Raw genomic sequence first — 12396 nt, forward strand, 5'->3', positions numbered from 1 at the left:
TTATAATAATATTATAAGAATTACAAAATTGCTCGCCTGTCAAAGTGAACTTCGAGCAATTTTGTATTGAGGTTGTATAGGTTAGGAGACCTATACAACCTAAAATAAAGAAGAACAAAGAAGAATAAAACAGAACTTTACGAGCATGAGAAGTAAAAAAAAAATACACTTCTCATGCTCGTTATGATGACTAAATGGACATAATAAGTATTTATTTTCAGGCATCAAGTTATCATTGTGGCTAATTCCGTTGTACACAATCTCTAAACTAAACTAAAATGGCACGTCTAAATCTATTGCTATCCCTTTCATAATGTTACTTGCGGAAAAGGATAGCACTAGATTTAGACCTGTTAGTTTAGTTTTTGTGTACAAGAAAATCGGCCCCATTAATACAGTTGATTATTCCAACTTAATTAACAAGGTGTTTTAAATAAAAAAAGATTATACCTACATCCTTGAACTAATCGTTTAAGAATAATGGGGCCGATTTTCTTGTACACAAAAACTAAACTAACAGGTCTAAATCTAGTGCTATCCTTTTCCGCAAGTAACATTATGGAAGGGATAGCAATAGATTTAGACGTGCCATTTTAGTTTAGTTTAGAGATTGTGTACAACGGAATTAGCCACAATGTGTAGTTAGTGTTATCTTAATAAATGATATCGCCACAACTCGTCAGGAATGGAACTACAGTAAAGTAGCGCTTTAGGCTGTACTTTAACATTATACCACCAGGTGAGATTGCAGCCAAGGGCTAACTTGTATCTGAATAAATAAATAAATTTAAAAAAATTGGCATTACAAAAGTGCCTTTCATTATTTTTTACAACGTTACCGTTTGCTATCATGGACTTTCACGGAGAGGAATATCGTAAAAAGAACAATGGTGTATGTAAAATATTCTTCTTTAGACAGGTAAATTTTTTTACTACTTCTTTTTCATTCTCTTCCATAGCATTTTTATGCTCATAGATCCCTAAATAATCAGAAAACATAATAATATTTACTTTACTTCAGTAGTCCAAAAAATATATACCAATTACCACGGTATACTGTATAGCCCGTAAAATATATACCAATACTAGAGGACGCCCGCGACTTCGTCCGCGTGGATTTAGGTTTTTAAAAATCCCGTGGGAACTCTTTGTTTTTCCGGAATAAAAAGTAGCCTATGTCTTTTCCCGGGATGTAAGCTAACTCTGTACCAAATTTCATCAAAATCGGTTAAACTGTTGGGCCGTGAAAAGCTAGCAGACAGACACACTTTCACAGTTATAATATTAGTATGGATTAATAACTAGCTGCTCCGGCGAACTTCGTACCGCCTAACTGTCGATTCTTTTTCAGGCAATTTTTTAAATTTTTCTATTCCTTGTACTTCAAGGAATATTATAAAAAAAGAATTAGCGAAATCGGTTCAGCTATTCTCGAGATTTGCGATCAGTAACACATTCAGCGATTCATTTTTATATATAGAAAAAAAGATAGATATGTCAGTTGGTATTCTAAAGTTTTATATCTGCGTGTTTTCAGTTGTTCTCATGCAGCAGTGTTGTGTTGAATTTTTTTATTTATGGGCTATATACGGGAGCAACTACAGTAATAGTTCCTCAACTGAGAAAAGAGGCTAACTCTACCGATGCTGTTACATCAGAAATGGCCTCTTGGTTGGGTAAGTTTAAACTTTTTAATATTAAGTGAATTATCACATATTTTTACAACGATGCATGATACAAACTGTTTTTCTAAAAAATGATATGAAATGTGCCCATTTCGTACAACTGTTACAATTAGTACTAATCCTAATCCAATTACTAATGTTTCTAGTCCTAATCTTAATCACACTAATATTATTATAAAGGCAAATGTTTGTGTGAGTACCTATATCAAAACTCCTGGACCGATTTGGTTAAAAGAGATCAGCTGCTCAATTGCGGTAGAATGCCAGCTACAATGTCACAATCGCAATCATCTCTGGTTGGTTGACGCTTGCTCACTATTGGCTACAATGCATTGTTGCAACAAGAATCGCACAAATTCAGCCAATCAGAATAATTGAGATTGTAATAATGGTTGATGCATGTTTTACGAAATTGACCTGCTGGCTATCTATCCTAATTGGGTATTTTCCTACCTTTGAATTTGATAAATATTATTACTTTATTATAAACTAGGATAAAAATAATGACGTACCTACGCTGAAAAAAATATTTAAATCCAACAAAGATTTACAAAGTTACAGGCATTTTAATTTTGGAGTGGGAGGGTCTTCTATCCCTTTCTCGCAAAACGAAAATTTGTATGAAACCGCACGAAGCTACGTACTATGGCATTAGTAAGGTGTGACGTCAAAATGCTATATCGCAATGCAATATTTAAATGCTTATAATTTTTTGTTATTTGATAGATTTTTTTTTTTTTTTTCAGTTTACGTCAATATTTTTATCCTAGTTTATAATAAAGTAATAAAAAAATTGGACTCAAATACCCAATTAAACACATTGGATACTTTTTATTAAAGACGTGGACGAAGTTGCGGGTATATAGGTTTAATAACATTATAAAACGTGAAAGTTTGGATTACTCCTGAAGGAGTAATCCAAACTCAAATCGGTTCAGTCATTGTGGTGTTCACACCACAATGACTGAACCGATTTGGCTATAATATGGAATGGAGATAGTTTACACCTTTGACCACCGAGGAGTAAGAATGAGGAGTCTCTGCCTTTACACATAAGCTACTTTTTACCACAAAAACTAAAGGTTTCCCCAGGGGATTTTAAAAATCTATCTACAAATCTCGAAAGCATCACCAATTTGTTGTATAATTCCAAAATATTCTATTTGTTTCATTTTTATCGACTGAACCAGTAACTTTTTTTCAGCTTCTGTTTCTGCCTACAGCGCAATCCCGTGGGTATTTATTTTGACTATGTTGGCATATCGTTTTGGAAGAAAAACTGGTCTCATTTTATTAAGTATAAATATTTTAATTGGAAACGTACTATTTTATTGTAGCACAAGTATCGTAGAACTTATTATCAGTCAAGCTATGCAAGGGATGCTTGTTGGATCATTACTTACTATTACTGTTATGGTTTTGTCTGAATACACGTCGCCTAAGTATAGAGGTATTATTTTGACCATGAAGACGGCTACGTTTTATTGGGGGGTATGGATCTCAAATGCTATTGGTACTGTCATGATTTCCAAATAATACTAATATTCTGTGATGATTTTAAAACTGATGGTGTGTGATTTGGCTTAAATAATTTATGGTTTGAGTCAAATCACGTACTTTCTTAATAATAACATTGAAGTTTAGAAGGAATCTCATTGGATGGAATCTTGAGAGGATCTCATTGGTCAGTCCAACATGTTGTTACGGTTTAAAAATTAAGGGTGCAAGATTTGACTTAAATAATTTATTGTTTGAGTCAAATCACGTACCTTTTTTAAAACGGCCTTGAATTTTAGAAGGATCGCATTGGATGGAATTTTAAGTGGAATCTCATTGGTCAATTCAGTTTCAGTTCAGCTCAATCACATACTCTTTTTAGTTCAGTTGAATGAATGTAAAACATGATATTCGGTCCGGACAGCTCTTTAGTTTTTAAGTTAATCCTGTTCGAGCATCCAAACCGAAAGGTAAAAGTGTCTCCTAAGTACTACAATACGTGTTGTTCATAATTGTATTTATTGTTCATAATAAGTGTGCAGAATTATATATTAATACCGATACTATTGAAAGAGTTTTATTAAATCTCAGAAGTGACAAAGAATCCAAAAAAAAAAGAGTTGCTTGTAATAAATTTTATTCTAAAACGAGATTGCTAAACGCCCACTTTTTTTTTAACAAACTTATCAAATTTATTATTTTGCGATCGTTGGTTACGTGAGTCGTGACGCTACACATTAAGTCAGGGCAACTCTCTGATAATGTGTGGTTGTTTAGGTTATGTGTAACGGTGTGTGCGGGTACGTGGCTGGGGCTACTCTCTGGTAGTACTATAGCGCACATTGTTACATATTCTGGTGGGACATATCGTGTGCTTGGTCGGGGCTACTCTCCGTTAGCACGGGATGTGTTTTGGCTAAACGGAACTAATGATCGTAATTTTCTGTTACCTACCTACCCACTTTGAATAAAATAATGTATCTACACTGTTGCGATTTGTTGGTTACGTGACTCACTGCACATTAAGTCAGGGCAACTCTCTGATAATGTGTTAGTGTTTAAATTATGTGTAATAGTGTGTGTGTGCATGTACGTGGCTAGGGCTACTCTCTAGCAGTACGGTAGCGCGCATTGTTACATATACTAGCATGACATATCTTGAGCTTGGTCGGGGCCACCCTCCGATAGCATGGGATATGTTTGAGCTAAATGGAACCAATAATCGTGATTTTCTGATACCTACTTTGAACGAAACCACGTTTTCCCTTTTGTGATTTCTGCTTCATTATCTCATACCCTTAACTAATTATTTTGATGATCTATTTTTTTTTGTAAAATTACTTACAAGCAATAAACTGTAAGGTTATTTATTCTCACTAATAATAGTCTTCATGAAAAGTTGCCTAATTCATATTATTATGAACATCACGTTGCGTAATTGTTCATCGGATTATTTAGCTTAGGCGGCGTACTAGTGGCTTCACTAGTTTATTGAGTGGGTATGCTTCCTACTGGTTCATGAGTGAGTCACTGGTCGTCGGATTATAGTAATTTAGGGGACGTACAGTGGCTTCACTGGTTGGAGTGGGTATGTTTCCTACTGGTGTTTGAGTGAGTCGCTGGCCGTCGGATAGTGCTAGATTAGGGGACGTTCTAGTGGCTTCACTGGTGTATTTATTGAGTGGGTATGTTTCCTACTGGTTTTTTTTAGTGAGTCACTGGCCGTCAGATAGTGTTAGGTTAGGGGACGTTCTAGTGGCTTCACTGGTGTATTTAATGAGTGGGTATGTTTCCTACTGGTTTTTTTTGAGTGAGTCACTGGCCGTCAGATAGTGTTAGGTTAGGGGACGTACTAGTGGCTTCACTGGTGTATTGAGTGGGTATGCTTCCCACTGGGTTTTTTTTGAGTGAGTCGCTAGTCGTCGGATAATACTTATTCTATGGACCCTTTAGTAGCTTGAGCCAGCTAGTATTATGTATTAACGATTGGAATCAAGTCAATTGAATTGCTTTATGAAACTACTGCAATTATATTGAAGAACTTATATAGAAAACTTTTACATTTTTGCATAAATTTATCTACTTAGAAGACTTATTCTCAAATATTGTATTTATCGATTCTCTCATCAGTTTAAAGATCAAGACCCTATTATGTAAGGAGTGTGAATAGATTATGTCCCGAATATGTGTTTCAGGGAGGTGTAATGATGATGATGTCTGATGACGAGCCCGGTACTCCACCTGATACGCCTCCGAGATCGCGGCGTAACTCTAAGAAAAAGAAGGATAGGCGGCGAAGTCCGTCTCCTTCTAGTTCCAGTGAAGAGGTTGTACCTAAGAAGATGCGTAAGCGTGTGAAAGAACTTTCTGCTAAGGATATCCTAAAGTTAGTTAAGCATGTTTCAAGAGGTCCTTCCAAAAACTCCTGGAATTACAACAACCTTAACAATGTTATCCCGGAGTTTGATCCGTCAAGTAAAATTCAAAATATCGAAAGCTGGCTCCGAAAGGTTAATGAATGTGCGGCTATATATGGATGGGACGAGCAACAAACTGTTCACTTCTCTTTGCAAAAGTTAGCGGGTTTAGCGAAAAGATGGTTCGAGGCATTGCCAACAGTCGTCTTCACTTGGGAGGAGTGGCAAGTTAAACTCAGGAAGGCTTTCCCTAGTGAAGAAAATTATGGACGTCTTTTAGAAGAAATGTTAAGTCGGACTTCACGTTTTGATGAAAGCCTTCGTGAGTATTTTTATGATAAACTAGGATTACTAAATAGATGTGAAATTAGTGGACGGAAGGCTGTTGACTGTATTATATACGGTATTAGTGATCGTTCGATTAGGAATGGGGCGCAGGCGCAAAATAGTTCGGAACCTGAAGATTTACTTTGCTTTCTTGCATCCCAAAAAGTTCAACCACCGCTTAAAAGTAGAATAAATGAACGTACTACTCAGAGGCCAAGCTCTATTAATCCCAACACAAATTTTAACAGTACTAATTCCAACAGCAATGGTACTAGCGTCAATTCATTCTCTTGTTACAATTGCCGAGCTAGGGGACATCCTTTTTATAAGTGTCCTAGGCCCATTATCAAATGCAGAAAATGCAATCGAATAGGACACGATTTTGAGGCATGTAAATTAGAGCCCCGTGCGTCCCCAAATGTTAAATCTAACCAAGCGGAGAGTACAGCGGAGAAAAATATTTTAAAAATTGATTCTAACAATGATAGTAACGCCAAATTCTTTAAAACCGTGGTAATCAATGATAAATCTTTCAAAGCATTTATTGACTTCGGTAGCGAGTGTACACTCTTGCGTAGTACTGATGCCGAACAACTTAATGTAGTTAAGAGTTTTGATAATGTTCCAGTAGTCAAAGGTTTTGGACAATCGTCAGTTGTACCTCTATATAAGACAAACTTGTTTGTTAGGGTCGATGAAATTGAATCGGATCTTGAGGTTCTAGTTATAGATGATGTTCACATGCAGACCTCGCTTATTATCGGACAGAATTTTACGGAATTGCCATTTATTACCGTTTTAAAAGACAGCTCTAATCTTACATTTTATAAAAGCCCAAACCTAGCCTTTTCTGAAGATTCAAAAGGCACTTTAAAGCTATATATTACTAATACGATTGAAGTTTCAAAAACCAGTACTGTCCCTGTTCATTCAAACTGTAGCTTCACGGGAGATGTGTTTATCGAAGGTTATAATAGTGTTGAAACGGGTAAAGAGTTTTGTCTATTGCAGGGTGCTTTTAGTATTACCAATGGTAAGGGAGCCGTTGTTATCACTAATTTGTCGCCGTATACCATATCGTTAAAACCAAACGTTTTAATAGCTAGAGCCACGCCGTTCAGCGAACAAAAAGTCTGTCATGTAAATCGAATAGTGAAAGACTTATCTACTGTAAATCCTCTCAATAAAAATGAGATTAAAACGGGACCAGGATTGGATAGTGAACAATTGGATAGATTGTATTTGTTACTGCAAGACTACCGCGATTGTTTTGCTACAAACCTTAGTGAAATAGGTTGCGCGATTGATGTAGAAATGAAAATTGATTTAGCAGATGATAAGCCAATTTTTTACCGTCCATATCGATTGTCACATCATGAACGAGAGCAAGTCCGAGCAACTATTGACGAATTACTTCAAAATGATATTATTCAGGAATCGAAGTCTGACTACGCCAGCCCGATTTTAATGATTAAAAAGAAAACGGGAGAGCAGCGACTGTGCGTAGACTTTCGGGCCTTGAATAATAAGACTATTAAGGATCGTTTTCCGTTGCCGCTTATAGAAGACCAACTTTCAAATCTCAGTGGCAATAGTTTCTTCACGACTCTTGATCTCGCTTCAGGGTATTATCAAATCCCCATGGCCCAAGAAAGTCAACATCTCACTGGTTTTGTTACGCCCGATGGGCATTACGAGTTTAAAAGAATGCCTTTTGGCCTAGCAAATGCTCCAGCCGTGTTTCAGAGAATGGTTAACAAAATACTCGGAAACCGGCGGTTTGAATACGCGTTAGCTTATTTAGACGATGTTTTAATTCCGTCAAAAAGTATTGATGAAATGTTTCAACGACTAGAAGACGTGTTAGTACTTCTTAGAGAATATGGCTTGACCTTAAATCTGAGCAAGTGTCGATTCTTTGATAATACTGTCAGCTATCTTGGATATGAAATCTCCCCACAAGGCATTCAGCCTAGTGAATCAAAAATTAGGGCAGTTAGGGAATTCCCGACACCACAAAATGTCCATGAGGTCCGCCAATTTCTAGGCTTAACTGGTTATTTTAGGAAATTTATTAAGGGTTATGGGGAGATTGCTCGTCCATTAACATCTTTGTTAAAGAAGGACTCTGTTTGGCGATGGTCTAATACAGAAGACCAAGCATTTTCAACTTTAAAGGATAGGTTGATCAGTCGGCCTGTCTTAGCTCTTTACGATCCCACTCTCGAGACAGAACTCCACACGGACGCTAGTGCATTAGGCATAGGAGGTATACTTATGCAATGGCAAAAGGATACTAGGGTTTTAAAACCAGTCGCTTACTTCAGTCGGCAGACTACTCCCGAAGAAAAACACCTGCATTCTTACGAACTAGAAACGCTAGCTGTCGTATGTTCTTTAAAGAAATTCCGCGTGTATCTGTTAGGCATTCATTTCAAAATTTATACAGATTGCGCCGCTTTACGCACTACACTAACCAAGAGGGATCTCGTTCCGCGGATAGCGAGGTGGTGGTTGCAAATCAGTGAGTTCATATTTGATATTGAATATCGACCTGGTGTTCAAATGTCACACGTGGATGCACTGAGCAGAAACACCCGATTGTCTGCGGAGCCAGATAATAGCCCCTCTGTCGGTGTGTATGCTATAAGCAAAGAAAACTGGATTTTATCATTGCAATTAGCAGATCCCGAAATATCCCGCATATACAAAATTCTTAAGCCCGAAAATGACCAAGAAAGTAAGGACATTCGCAACAGTTATGTTATACGAGACCATACCGTGTATAGGAAGGTAGATGATAGGCTATGTCTAGTCGTTCCGCGAAGTGCTCGATGGCAAATATGTCGTGCCAACCACGATGAAATTGGCCATCTAGGGTATTCAAAAACTCTAGAAAGAATACAACATTCGTACTGGTTCCCTAAACTAAGAAAATTTGTAAAAAAATATCTTGCAGCATGTTTAGAGTGTGCTTATAATAAAGATAGCGCGTCAAAGCAAAAGTCTGGTCATTTGTATCCCATAGAAAAAGTACAAATACCATTTCACACGATTCATATAGATCATCTTGGGCCTTTTGTTAGGAGTAAAAACGGTAATACCCACATTCTAACGGTAGTAGACGCTTTTACTAAATATGTGTTCGTAAGAGCGGTGAAAAATTTAAAAACGAAAAACACAATTAAAGTTTTAGAAAACCTATTTTATGACTTTAGTGTTCCGGCTAGAATTGTTTCTGACCGAGGCACAAGTTTTACATCAACAGCTTTTCAGACCTTTTGTAAGACACTTGGTATTAAGCATATATTGAACGCAGTAGCTTGTCCCAGAGCTAATGGGCAAGCAGAGAGGTTTAACCAAACCATCTTGAATTCATTGTCAGCACAAAACTTTGCAAGCCATGAACGCGACTGGGACAAGTGTCTGAGTAAAATTCAATGGGGCATCAACAACACTGTAAATGCTTCAACACAGAAAACTGCGACAGAAGCTATGTTCGGAATTAAATTGCGCGATGTTTTATCGAATAAACTTAATACCGAAAACTATTCGAGTAATAATTTAGAATTACAACAAGTTAGAGAGCAAATTAGTAATAATATCCAGAAAAATCAAGTAAAACAAAAAGAAAAACATGATGTAGATCGAATCCCCGCAACTAAGTATGAGATCGGTGATTTAGTGAAAATTTCACGAAATAATTTTGATAACAAAAAGAAAAGTACAAAGCTCCTGTCGAAGTTTGTGGGTCCATATAAAGTTACTGAAGTTCTAGGCAATGACCGCTATAGGATAACAGATGTTCCTGGTTTCATTAAGAAAGGCAAACCTTATAAAACTGTCATTGCAGCTGATAGAATCCGACCTTGGATACATATAAAAGCTTTAGAGTTACATAGCTCCGATCAGAGTAGCTCTGACGATGCTGGTAAAAGTGAATCCGAGTAATAAATTGTAATTATTATCTTTAATGATGTTCTAGAAGACGTTAAGTTCAGTGGGTTTTTATTTACACAGGAATTTGATTTTGTATGAGTGGTATATACAAAGATGATTTTATTTTTGTTATTAATAAATTGTAATTATTATCTTTAATAATGTTCTAGAAGATGTTATGTTCAGGGATTTTTTTTAATTATTTACACAGGCATTTGATTTTGTATGAATGATATATACAAAGATGATTTTATTTATGTTAATAATAAATTGTAATTACCTATTTTCTTTAATAATGTCCTAGAAAATGTTATGTTCAGTGGTTTTTATTATTTACACAGGAAGTTGATTTTGTATGAGTGATATACCTAATACAAAGATGATTTTTATTTTCTGTATGTCAATAATATTCCCGGAAAATGTAAGGTCATAGTATTTTTGTTGTGTTGTAATAAAACTAAAATGTCATGATTTATTTAAAAGTACAAATGATGATTGTGTGTGCCAGGAGGCTACACAGTGTCTGATGGCCGAATGTCATGATTTCCAAATAATACTAATATTCTGTGATGATTTTAAAACTGATGGTGTGTGATTTGGCTTAAATAATTTATGGTTTGAGTCAAATCACGTACTTTCTTAATAATAACATTGAAGTTTAGAAGGAATCTCATTGGATGGAATCTTGAGAGGATCTCATTGGTCAGTCCAACATGTTGTTACGGTTTAAAAATTAAGGGTGCAAGATTTGACTTAAATAATTTATTGTTTGAGTCAAATCACGTACCTTTTTTAAAACGGCCTTGAATTTTAGAAGGATCGCATTGGATGGAATTTTAAGTGGAATCTCATTGGTCAATTCAGTTTCAGTTCAGCTCAATCACATACTCTTTTTAGTTCAGTTGAATGAATGTAAAACATGATATTCGGTCCGGACAGCTCTTTAGTTTTTAAGTTAATCCTGTTCGAGCATCCAAACCGAAAGGTAAAAGTGTCTCCTAAGTACTACAATACGTGTTGTTCATAATTGTATTTATTGTTCATAATAAGTGTGCAGAATTATATATTAATACCGATACTATTGAAAGAGTTTTATTAAAGTACGTTTTTCAACTGGAAAAATATCGGCATCGTTATTTTTATCTGTAGTATTTACAATTTTATAGTTTCCGTATTTTGCTATGAATCACCGTATTGGCTGGCGACAAAGGGGCGCTTTAAGGAATGTGCAAAAGTTCATCGATGGCTAAAAGGCACCGATGAAAACTCAGAGGAAGAACTCGGAAAACTCATTGTGTCACAACAAGAGAAGTGTAGTAAAACCAAGCTCAATGGGCTTATAAAATTTGAAAAAATTAAAAAGATATTGAACATAGTACGACGGAAAAGTTTTTGTAAGCCTCTTGTGTATGCATGCATGCCGATGATTCTTTACAATGCTTCAGGTAAGTTCGCTTGCACTGTCTATGCTATAGACATTATCAAAAATATCACGTCGAGTGAACGCATGGCGTACGAGGGCATGCTTATATTGGATGCAGTGACTGTGGTAGGCATGTACTTGGGATGTGCACTGTCAACGGTCGTAACGCGACGAAAACAATTACTGGTTTTCTCTTCTGTAGGAACCGGCTTCCTATATGGTTTGGCAATTTACTTATACATGATTAATTTTGATATTGTATCAGAGAGTAATAATTATATCTCTTTAGTATTTTTAATGGGGTTTTCCATAAGCACTGGCTGTGGACCAATAATCCTTGCAACCTGTTGTGCTGCTGAGTTGTCTCCGTTAAGGAACAGGACAACTTTTTTATGTTGTCTGTCTTTCGTGAACAATATATTTTTAGCAACTACTCTGAAAATGTCACCGTTTATTTTTAATCTTTGCGGTACACCTGGAGCGTTCACATTTTATGCTGTATGTTCATCTATTTGTATTTTTGCTTTATATGAATACTTGCCCGAAACAAAAGACCGTACTATTCAGGAAATAGAAGAACACATTAGAGGTGTTCCTTATGATAGGAGTACAGTTGAAACTGAAACCATTCCGCTGAAAGAACCAAATTCAAATTAATTAAATTATTGAGAATAGAGTTTTTGACTCCGGACATGACGTATCGTACAAAGTAAGTAAATATTACTATAGCTCTATCGGTAATTTTGTATTCGTACCTAATCATGAAAAAAGTAATTAATATTAAGTATATAAGGTTTTTTGAAATATTATTGTGTTCCTTTCTCTGCATTGTAAATGAAAATTTAAGGTAGGTACAGTACTTATAGTTAATAATCTTACTATCTAAGGAGTAAGTTTTTTAAAACTGTTTCTTATTATTGTTTAAACACTGGATTATAATGATTACTATGGTCTAATATTTTAGAGTTAAATTACATATTTGTAAGTATTGTAAAAATGTATACAAAAGCGCCTAACACACGATTTTGTGTCGAAGTGTGCCCGACTAGTTTCGGGTTCGAAATCCTTATTCATGAGCCTATTCACGCGTTGCCGACTCATTTATCAA

The 12396-nt window shown here is 35.8% G+C and overlaps 1 pseudogene; it reads left to right on the forward strand.

The window, feature by feature from the left end:
• The first annotated feature begins 850 nt into the window (after positions 1–850).
• On the forward strand, positions 851–11945 carry LOC138403135 (galactose-proton symporter-like; annotated as a pseudogene).
• The last annotated feature ends 451 nt before the right edge of the window (positions 11946–12396 follow it).

This window comes from Maniola hyperantus, chromosome 12, assembly GCF_902806685.2.
Source record: "Maniola hyperantus chromosome 12, iAphHyp1.2, whole genome shotgun sequence".
Lineage (NCBI taxonomy): Eukaryota > Metazoa > Arthropoda > Insecta > Lepidoptera > Nymphalidae > Maniola > Maniola hyperantus.